The sequence below is a fragment of the Pecten maximus genome, chromosome 14, assembly GCF_902652985.1.
Source record: "Pecten maximus chromosome 14, xPecMax1.1, whole genome shotgun sequence".
Classification (NCBI taxonomy): Eukaryota; Metazoa; Mollusca; class Bivalvia; order Pectinida; family Pectinidae; genus Pecten; species Pecten maximus.
The window spans coordinates 20,582,610-20,593,382 of NC_047028.1; the positions used below are offsets into that span (position 1 = coordinate 20,582,610).

Sequence of the window (10,773 nt, forward strand, 5' to 3'; positions counted from 1 at the left end):
CATCTGACACTATACCTCACCCTTCCTGGTTTGTACAACTGTAATCATGACACTATACCTCACCCTTCCTGGTTTGTACAACTGTAATCATGACACTATACCTCACCCTTCCTGGTTTGTACAACTGTATTCCTGACACTATACCTCACCCTTCCTGGTTTGTACAACTGTAGACCTGACAATATACCTCACCCTTCCTGGTTTGTACAACTGTAGACCTGACACTATACCTCACCTTCCTGGTTTGTACAACTGTAATCCTGACACCATACCTCACCCTTCCTGGTTTGTACAACTGTATTCCTGACACTATACCTCACCCTTCCTGGTTTGTACAACTGTAATCCTGACACTATACCTCACCCTTCCTGGTTTGTACAACTGTATTCCTGACACTATACCTCACCCTTCCTGGTTTGTACAACTGTAATCCTGACACTATACCTCACCCTTCTGGTTTGTACAACTGTAGTCCTGACACTATACCTCACCCTTTCTGGTTTGAACGTGGGTTGAATAATAAACGCAATGTGTTCCGAATAATGAATCTAGTCCTTCTAGAAGTGAGGAATTATGAACATTTAGAAGGGATGTTTGGACATTAAGAATCGGTCCTTATGATATCAATATAGAATTGAAGATGCGCTTGTCTGTAATTAAACTTAATCAGTGAATGTTGAATGTTGGATGGTATTAATTATTGGAATAGCACTGTCACAGTTTCAATTAACACCACACGACACTAATCGCGAGTTGGTATTGATACTTTTAGTCATGAAGAGACAGTTCATATGCGTAATCTACTGATCTACCTATCTCCTCCATCTATTGGCTTACGCTATCGGTAATTAATAGCTTGATTAACATTAAATCTAATTAGAATATACATAAGAAAGTAACATATGTATGAGATTTGCATGTCAGTATTAAATTTCTGATCTGACTATACTCATTGTCGTTATAAATAGAAAAGCACGGTAGTTCGCTGCTGTTCGGAACCACTGCCACCATTCGTAATGAGAATTAAAGGGTTAATAGACACAGTATCAGCGAAACGTACCACCCGACAATCACAAGCGGTAGCAGTATTGAAACATAATTTGCAATTTATGTCGAATGACTGATAAAAACATCAGTATGCCTTTCAGCTATCTGTGACTCACCGCCGCTGTTAAAGACTAAATTATTGAAACCCAGATTGGATCAACATATACATATACAAATGTCAACGTAGAAGGAAATGTTTTCTAATCCAACGAAGTCATTAAACGATTGCAATTTGAAAATATTGTAAATGTAAGTAATGGAGTAATGAACCCATTATTTGCTGAATACTGACCATAAATCCTGACAGAGGCTGGCATGATTGTGAAGTGTTCAATGATTTTTTTTTTATTTTCGAAATATGGCCATTCAAGTTGATAACAAGATTACTTTGAAATTATAGCTAATTCCATAATATGTTTTTTTAATCACACCTTAATTCAGTCGTTATTCATTTTGCGTAGCATAGCTTAACAAATACACAAAATATACAATGAATAACATGCGACTCGCTCAGCGAAACTGTCCCCCTGTCTAATAAACTGAGTATGTTGAGGACTCACCGGATGTTCTGCCTCCAGTGGTGTCGGTAACCCATAATGTTAAGGAAAAGAATAAGATCCCTGCCAGTGTCCGACAGGCGAAGGTAAATCCATGGTTCCACATAGTGTGCCTACTCTATCCCGAAGACTGCGGCCGTTCTCACAGCGACGTACATCGCTAATGGATACGCAACAGCAGTGACCGTGTCATTGAAGCTATGCACCAGTAAGTTCGGTACAGTACCTTGGTTCTATATTCTGGTCCAGGAGACAAGGAATTTAGATCACTGAAAGGGAAATAAAACATTTACTAAGAATTGGAATCTGAATGTTCGCAAACCAACGTTTCGCACTCAGGATAATACATGATGGATTTTAAAATACTCGAGTAAGATTTATTTTCGTGATATTTACGGTCATAAAATATAGCGCGAAAATAAATACACAGCAAATATTTAATTGCACATAAATATAACGAAGTATTTACTGCAGAATGTATATAAGGCAGTGTTACTCAAAATGTGATACCAGCCAAATAGATCTGACTGAGACAACAGCGAAATTATAGGCCTGTGAAATTTAACAACTATACAAGATATCGTACTAGTCAAAGCGCACCTGATATTGTGGCTTGGCCTTTCCAAAAACAATTGATATATAGGTTGATGTAGACTATGTGAACGTTTTATGGTCAAAATCGTGATCTCATTTGGAAATCTTCTATTTCCTTTGGTCTAAAGAATAAGCCGCACTGGCGGATTTATGGGGCCGTTAGGAGCGTGCCCCCCCCCCCCCCCCCCCCCCCAAAAAAAATCAAAGTAAGGGTATCTTAAAAACGAATTCCCGTAATCAATCAACGAAATGATAGTACCCCGCCGGACCCCCCGTCACTTGGCACCCCCCCCCCCCCCCCCCCCCCCCCCCCCTAACTGAACATCCTGTATCCGCCCCTCCGCCGATACCACATTTTAAAATCTCGATGCTGTATACATTTTGTTTTTTAATATATATGATTTGGCAGACGCTGTATTTAACTGAATAATCGATATAATTGAATCTATGTTGCAGACTTGATATAAATTTTACAGAATCCCTATGATATGTTATTGGTATGACACGTGGAGATGAATGTTTATGTTCGTGACAACGGAAAATCGATGATAATTATAACATTAAAAAGGTAAATAATACCTCGATATTAGCTGTCATAGTAGCTTTCTATATTCCCTAAAGACCCGCGTATTGATTTATATTTCAGTTCAGTTTATTCTCCTCAGCTTCATTAATTATACACACAACATTGTGATGTTAATATTTCACGGCAAAAGTATAAAACACTGCTGATAAATATCAATACGTATTGTGATGTCGATGTTTATATTTCACGGTCAAAATGTAAAACACTGCTAATAAATATCAATATGTTCTTATATAAAACACTGCTGATAAATATCAATATGTACTTATATAAAACACTGCTAATAAATATCAATATGTACTTATATAAAACACTGTTAATAAATAGCAATATGTTCTTATATAAAACACTGCTGATAAATAGCAATATGTACTTATATAAAACACTGCTAATAAATATCAGTATGTAACTATATAAAACACTGCTAATAAAAATAAATATGTACTTATATAAAACACTGCTAATAAAAATTAATATGTACTTATATAAAACACTGCTAATAAATATCAATATGTTCTTATATAAAATACTGCTTATAAATATCAATATGTACTTATATAAAACTACTGCTCATAATATCAATATGTACTTATATAAAACACTGCTAATAAATATCAGTATGTACTTATATAAAACACTGCTAATAAATATCAATATGTACTTATATAAAATACTGCTAATAAATATCAATATGTACTTATATAAAATACTGCTAATAAATATCAATATGTACTTATATAAAACACTGCTAATAAATATCAATATGTTCTTATATAAAACACTGCTAATAAATATCAATATGTACTTATATAAAACACTGCTAATAAATATCTATATGTACTTATATAAAACACTGCTAATAAATATCAATATGTACTTATATAAAACACTGCTAATAAATATCTATATGTACTTATATAAAACACTGCTAATACATATCAATATGCATTTAATAAGTAATAAGGGGCTGACTAGAAAAGCTTTTACACTTGAGTCAACGGCTCGTCTTTTATAATGCATAATAAAAAAATAAAACAGAAAAGGTGCAACTGGATAAAAGCATCAGTTCCAGTACATAAGTGACGATGTATTTCTAAGATGTCAGATATAATATCACAAGTATGTTGATTCTTATAGTTGGAAATTTCCCTGAGCATATTTGTTTTAAATAAAGGTAGGTAAAACAGATTGATCGACTGTTATTCAAAATGGCTAAGATAGCAAGGAGCTTAGCAAAAATGTGTTTTCACTGTCTAGAGAAAAATGTTCATCTGCTAATTATGTGATTTTTTTTATTATTATTTTAGAATAAGAGTAGATGATTATATGATTGAAGTTCGAATGTTTGTCTGTTACGTGACGATAAAGGAATGCATGAATTACTTTTTAATGATTTCAAGCATGTATTCATTTTAATCTTTCGAAACATTGGGTAAGCATACCCCCATTGTTGTTTGATCGGTTTATCACTATGGCTTGCCAATAACCTGGCTGACGCAGTACGAGTACAATACAGTATATGTTCACTGTATCGTGTATACGGGGTCCCCATAATAGCCACTGTATCATTGCCTATGCATTATTTATATTATTTCTTTAATAAATAGTAGACTGCGTCGTGCCTGACACATTATCAAAATATAATTAGTCTTTCCTATATAATATAGCTTGTTGATCAAGAAATATCTTTACCAGGCAATTACAACACCACCTTTAAAATGTACATGTTTATTAAATTTAAACGAGTTTTCAACTTAAAATCATCATTACAAACTTCATTTTCCCCAAAGGTTTCTTTTGGTACTGTTTAAAGGCCTTTTAAAACAAATGGGTAATTTAACGACGGAGAGACTGAACGGACTTATCAGCTTACCATAAACATCAAATACGATTTGTCAATGGAAATACACTGACTAAATATATCAGAGATAAAGGACCGATCATGGCTTTAGGTATTGACTAAATATATATCAGAGATACGGGACAGATCATGGCTTTATGTACTGACTAAATATATCAGATACGGGACAGATCATGGCTTTAGGTACTGACTAAATATATCAGATACGGGACAGATCATGGCTTTAGGTACTGACTAAATATATCAGATACGGGACAGATCATGGCTTTAGGTACTGACTAAATATATCAGATACGGGACAGATCATGGCTTTAGGTACTGACTAAATATATCAGATACGGGACAGATCATGGCTTTAGGTACTGACTAAATATATCAGATACGGGACAGATCATGGCTTTAGGTACTGACTAAATATATCAGATACGGGACAGATCATGGCTTTAGGTATTGACTAAATATATCGGAGATACAGGATTTATCATGGCGTTAGGTATTGACTAAATATATCGGAGATACAGGATTTATCATGGCTTTAGGTATTGACTAAATATATCAGATACAGGACTTCATCATGGCTTAAGGTATTGACTAAATATATCAGAGATAAATGACTGATCATGGCTTTAAGTATTTAACCTACCCCGCTGATGGAACAGTTTTTGCCTTCTTTGGCGGGGGAGAGCCAGGGTGATTCCATTGTTTCGATTGTTGTCTAGCCTTTGGGGTAAAATGATGGACCCATGTTTCATCCATACTGACAAATCTCTGAAGAAAGTTTGCAGGATCTTCCTCAAAAAGGTTAGGATTAGCACGCGATAATATGCGTCTCGTGTGTTTCTGATCAACTGTCAGAAGTTTTTGCACCAATCGGGCCGAAAGCTTTCTCATTGCAAGATCCTCGGTCAGAATGGATGTACTCTCTCCTGTGAAATGCCAACTCTAGTCGCTATATATCTTTCTGTGACTCGTTTGTCAGTCATAACAATAGCATGAACTTTATTGACCATTTCTGGCGGTGCAACATTGACAGGCCTTCCAGGACGGGGGGTCATCCTCAAGGCTCTGTCAGCCGCGCTTAAATTCCTCCACCCACCTTTTCACTGTAACATACAAAGGGGCATCTTTCCCTAGTGTTACTAATATATCATTATGGATATCATTAGGTGTTAAACCATTTTATGCAAATATTGTATCACTGCTCTTTCACTGATTTTGTCCAATTTGCAAAAGCCGCTTGTCTTAATTACTTTAGAGTGCTACTTCGTCGATATAAACTGACCAAATGAGACCAGTCCTTGGGTACATGGCCTTATGAAGAACATCCTTGAGTACCTCCTCCAATACGAGGCTCACATCATATCAATCATCCGTCGTATATGAAATATATATCAGGTATATCGTTTACATATACAAACTACAGGGGGGACAAAATGTGACAATGGCATATGTATTATGTTCAATTCTGTATACAATACTTAATTCAGATACTTTGTTCTCCATCTGCAGAACTGAAAGGGCTACTGCTTGTCATAAGTTTTAGTCAAAGCACATCAACATCTACATAACAAAGCAAAGATAACAATGGTAATACAGAGTGTAGTTGATATTATTGTTGTGGTGTTGTGTCAAACCACGTGGTATTACTAGTATTGACGAGAAGCATTGTCCGATAGGTCCATGCCAGCTATTGTGAAATGTTACATTATGGTGTTCTCAATATTTACGAACTAACTGTACTAACGTACAATCGTTCAATTTCATCCAGATGACAGATACTATTGAAACATTTCTGGATACAAAATATCACTGGTGTACATTTCATTATTCATGTCTATCGATTAAAATACAGCTTTCGTTTCTATGGTGCTATTTAATATTTGATATACGCTATCATGAGTTACCGTTTTATCATTTACTGACCCGTTCAATATGTACTAGCACACCTCCAGGCATGTCCGCTTAATTGATTTGAGGAATGAAAAACAAAACCTAAATCCAAAACGTCGATATCCGACTGGAAACAACACGATGGACATTGATAAGGCCTATTAGGACAGGCGAGATTAAAAAGCCACACAGCAATAAGTGACAAACACATTTTACAGGAAAGTAAACAATCCGCAATGATATCCATGTAAAAATCCCAGATGGAATATAAGTAACCAGCATGTGTTTATATGTAATACTGTTTATATGGACAAAGTGAGAAGTATTTAAAGTTTACTCAGTGATTCAAACACACAGCGCAGCAGATTGGACACGCCGTCCAGTCATGAACGTGTTCTGTGTCGATGATCGAACTGCGTATGCCGGCCAAACTGAATTTAGAAAATACCCATCCCAGCAAATTCTAGGCGATTCAAAGATTTTAATTTAAAAAAACCTTAAACAATAATGTCGGAGTGGCATTGACAAGATTATATATATATATATTATTTCTGATAGCAGATTTATTCAGTTTTCGCCCATAATCGTGGGATATCAGCTTAATTTCGTCATTGTCGTTATTAAACCCCATAACAGATTACATCAATTCCAACTGCTCAGAAATATCATAAATAACTCCAGCAAAGCCCCACGATTTTAGTGACACGGTTACAACGGGGAACAGTTTCAATTTCAATACTTCCCACAAATATTTCTTTCAAAACAAATCAGTAAATGACAAGTAGGTTTATTTTATTCTGCTGATCATCTGAACAGGGTTTGTTCCAAAATCATGACCATATTTGCCACTTTCTGTATAAAGTGTGCGACTAAACCAAGACTGTTTTAGACATAATTGCAGTGAAACATCACAACACTTCAGCACAACACCCTACAATCACGTCACATGGGCATTGGTTTGACCACGAAGCAGAACACCAACAGAGGGGGTATCCTTGACCTAGATGGCCTATATCTACACTGTATATATTAAACAATTCTAGATCCTTCGACAATTCATTTGTATCCGGCACAATACGTATATACTATGTATGTATTGTGTCATGAGAACGTTTGTCATATATTTATATAGATACATTTGTATAGGCATCAGCTAGTGTTTCCTGTTCATATTCCCCGTCAATGCGGTAGGCGTTCATATTGATTATCAAATAAAATGAAACGGAAAACAGTCAGCAATGAAGAAAGACGACGGAGAAACAAAACTATTGTTCTTTTTTATTCGTTTACAATGGCTAGTACAATGTTGTATAGTGAGACTGAATATTACTGACCTTCCTTGGACTGCCTTCCAAAAATCCTTGGCATACTAAATTGTCATTTGTTGATGCATCTAAAACCCTAGGAAAATTAAAAATTGCTATTTCTTGGAGAGGGGTAAGTTTTCAATGACAGTTGCTCGTACTTTCAAAAATATTTTATCTTTCTGAAGATACGAAAATGGTCAGATGGGAGACTACTTTTAAAGTCTTTTGGTAATAGGTGTTTTTTGGTAGTAGGTGTATCGGGAAATCTAAGATTCTGCATGATAATAGTCTGTGTACATTTATATAACATCTAAAAGTATTTGTATATATTGCCCAGCTAGGATTCCATTACATTCTCTAACAATTTTGATAAAAGTTAAAAATTATATTTCACATAGAAACAAGCCTATCAGTGCTCTGCACAACTGCAGTCTTGCGTCTTATGAAGACAGTTAGCCTGAGTTTCCTGTGACAGATATCCCAAACTGTCCAAGTTGCCTACAACATATCTGAAATCTTATGTAGGACCAAATAAAACTCTGACAAGGCTGTCGGTACATGTGTTTAGCTGGTTCATTGTTTGGTTTGCCTACATCGTACCTACCATGCATATCTATCTGTGCTTATATTTGCATGATTATTAGGCATAACAAAGCACGTTTCAGTCACTGAATATTTTTATTGGAAGAAGCTACTTGATGTGGATCGAACACACGGTTTATATGTGGAAAAATCGCTGAAGCGTTCAGCAATTATCGTGAAGGTTTCAATTAAACAATAAATTATTTAGCGCTACCGATACGGTTCTCAAATATACTCGATTTCACGGAGAAAATTTAATTAATAATGTCGAAAGCTGTATTACTATTAATTTTAACTGGTGCTTGGTTTTTACCACGATATTTATTTTTTCGTCAGCCATTATACTTTTTAATAGTATTAAGGCCTTTACTTATTTCAGAATATATGTATATAATTTCATCTCATTTGCAACAAGCATTTTAATTGGCTTAGTTGTTATCAGTCTTTAAGGAAAAAAATGGCGTCGCCGTATTTAACGGAGCCGCGGTGGCCGAGTGGTTAAGGTGTCCTGACACTTTATCACTAGTCCTCCCCCTCTGAGTCGCGAGTTCGAAACCCACATGGGGCAGTTGCCTGGTAGGCTGGTGGTTGTTCTCCGGGTACTCCGGTGTTCTTCCGCCTCTAAAACCTGGCACGCCCTTAAATGACCCTGGCTGTTCATATGAAATTTAACAAAATAAACCAAACCCAGCCGTTTATAACGTCGCTTTTGATTGGCGGATGGGGCAGCGTTATGATTTATAAGAGAAAAGAGTCCATCAATAAAGTGAATTTTTGCATGATATACATTGTAGATTGAATTATACGGACTAGCTTGATTTTTTTCACGTTATGGAGCTATAACACACAAAAAACGGAGTGCACTCTCATCATAAACCGTTTCGCGGATTATTTAGTGTACATTCTTTTTCTTCTTCTTCTTTTTTGTGTTATACCTTCATAACATAAAAAATATTTTCAAGTTAATATTCAAATATATGTAGGAAATAGACAAAATGCAATGTAAACTTTTTTCTTTACAGGAAAAAAACAAACACGGTCCACATGTATAGACTATTTCTTTACATGAATAAACGAAAACTAACCCACGTGGATATAGCATCTGAAAATATGAATTTTGCAATTCATTATAATTATTTTCGTTAGTATTTATATTAGTGTATTCGAAAAACAAAATCATAGTTTTAAAAAGGCAACAAATAACCCTTATGAAAGTAATTTCTTCACTTGTACAAAAAAATCAAGTGAATGCTATTTATTTTTCATTATATTTTATTAGTGTACATGAAAATGTCGTAGCTAACGGGAAATAAACAACGGGTTTTAACTATGTTCTTTGTAAAATTGCATAAAATGCTACAAACTGCAAAACAAACTCATGAAAAACATTTTTTTTTAAAGAAATACACAAATTATACATGTGAAATTACCTTGAAATCCGAGTTTTGTAATAGGTCTGATACGATTAGTCCTTACTTTTTTCCGAATAGATATCATATTGTACATGACAAATACCTTAATTGGGAATCAAAGATAATGATTTTTTTCTTTACCGAATTACACAAAGACGCGAGTGAGCTGGACTGCCTTCATAAAGACGCGAGTGAGCTGGACTGCCTTCATTAAGACGCGAGTGAGTTGGACTGCCTTCATGAGGTCGTTCCTAGTTGGAGAATCGTGACGTCATATCAGGACTTTTGAACAAATTGTCGGTTTGTGTTTGAGGGGTTGGATGTAGGGTCCCGGCCTGTATATAAAAGAAATCAAAGTTACCATGGTGGTGACCCCTGAGATATATACATATAGATAAGACAGAAAGCCGGTAAGTGTAGTTTAAAAAAAAAACGTGACTTCTGATTAAACTTTCTTTTTATACACATTGCTTATATATATATATATATATATATATATATATATATATATATATAGATTACGTCTGGAAAATACTCTGATCAGGTTCTGTTTATATATCTAAATTGTCTGCAATGCTCAGGTTGTAGACAATTTATTGACAAAGCTAATGAAAGTCAAAGTTTATGCAAGCTCTCTATATGTATTTAACCATTCTTTAAAAGAGATCGAATTTATACCTTGAGAATTGAAGTGAGCTAACTACTCTATTTAAAGAAATGACCAAAGACATGCTCGTTCAATGCAGGTCAATTTGTCTGAAAACCACCATTTTTTTTTTTTTTTTTTTAATATCATTTTTTTTTAGTTTACACAGGGACGTATAATAAGATCTATATATATGTCCCTGGTTTAGACAACACAATTAATATCCAGGGGTCCGCAAGAAAGCGCGAGTTACTGCCCTTAAAACACTACTAAATGAGAGATGTAAAATGC

At 35.0% G+C, this 10,773-nt stretch overlaps 1 protein-coding gene across 1 annotated transcript in view; it reads right to left on the reverse strand.

Annotated features, from left to right (window-relative positions):
* Positions 1 to 10,773, reverse strand: part of LOC117342043 (arylsulfatase B-like) — a 221,545-nt gene that overhangs the window by 23,678 nt on the left and 187,094 nt on the right. The window lies entirely within an intron of this gene.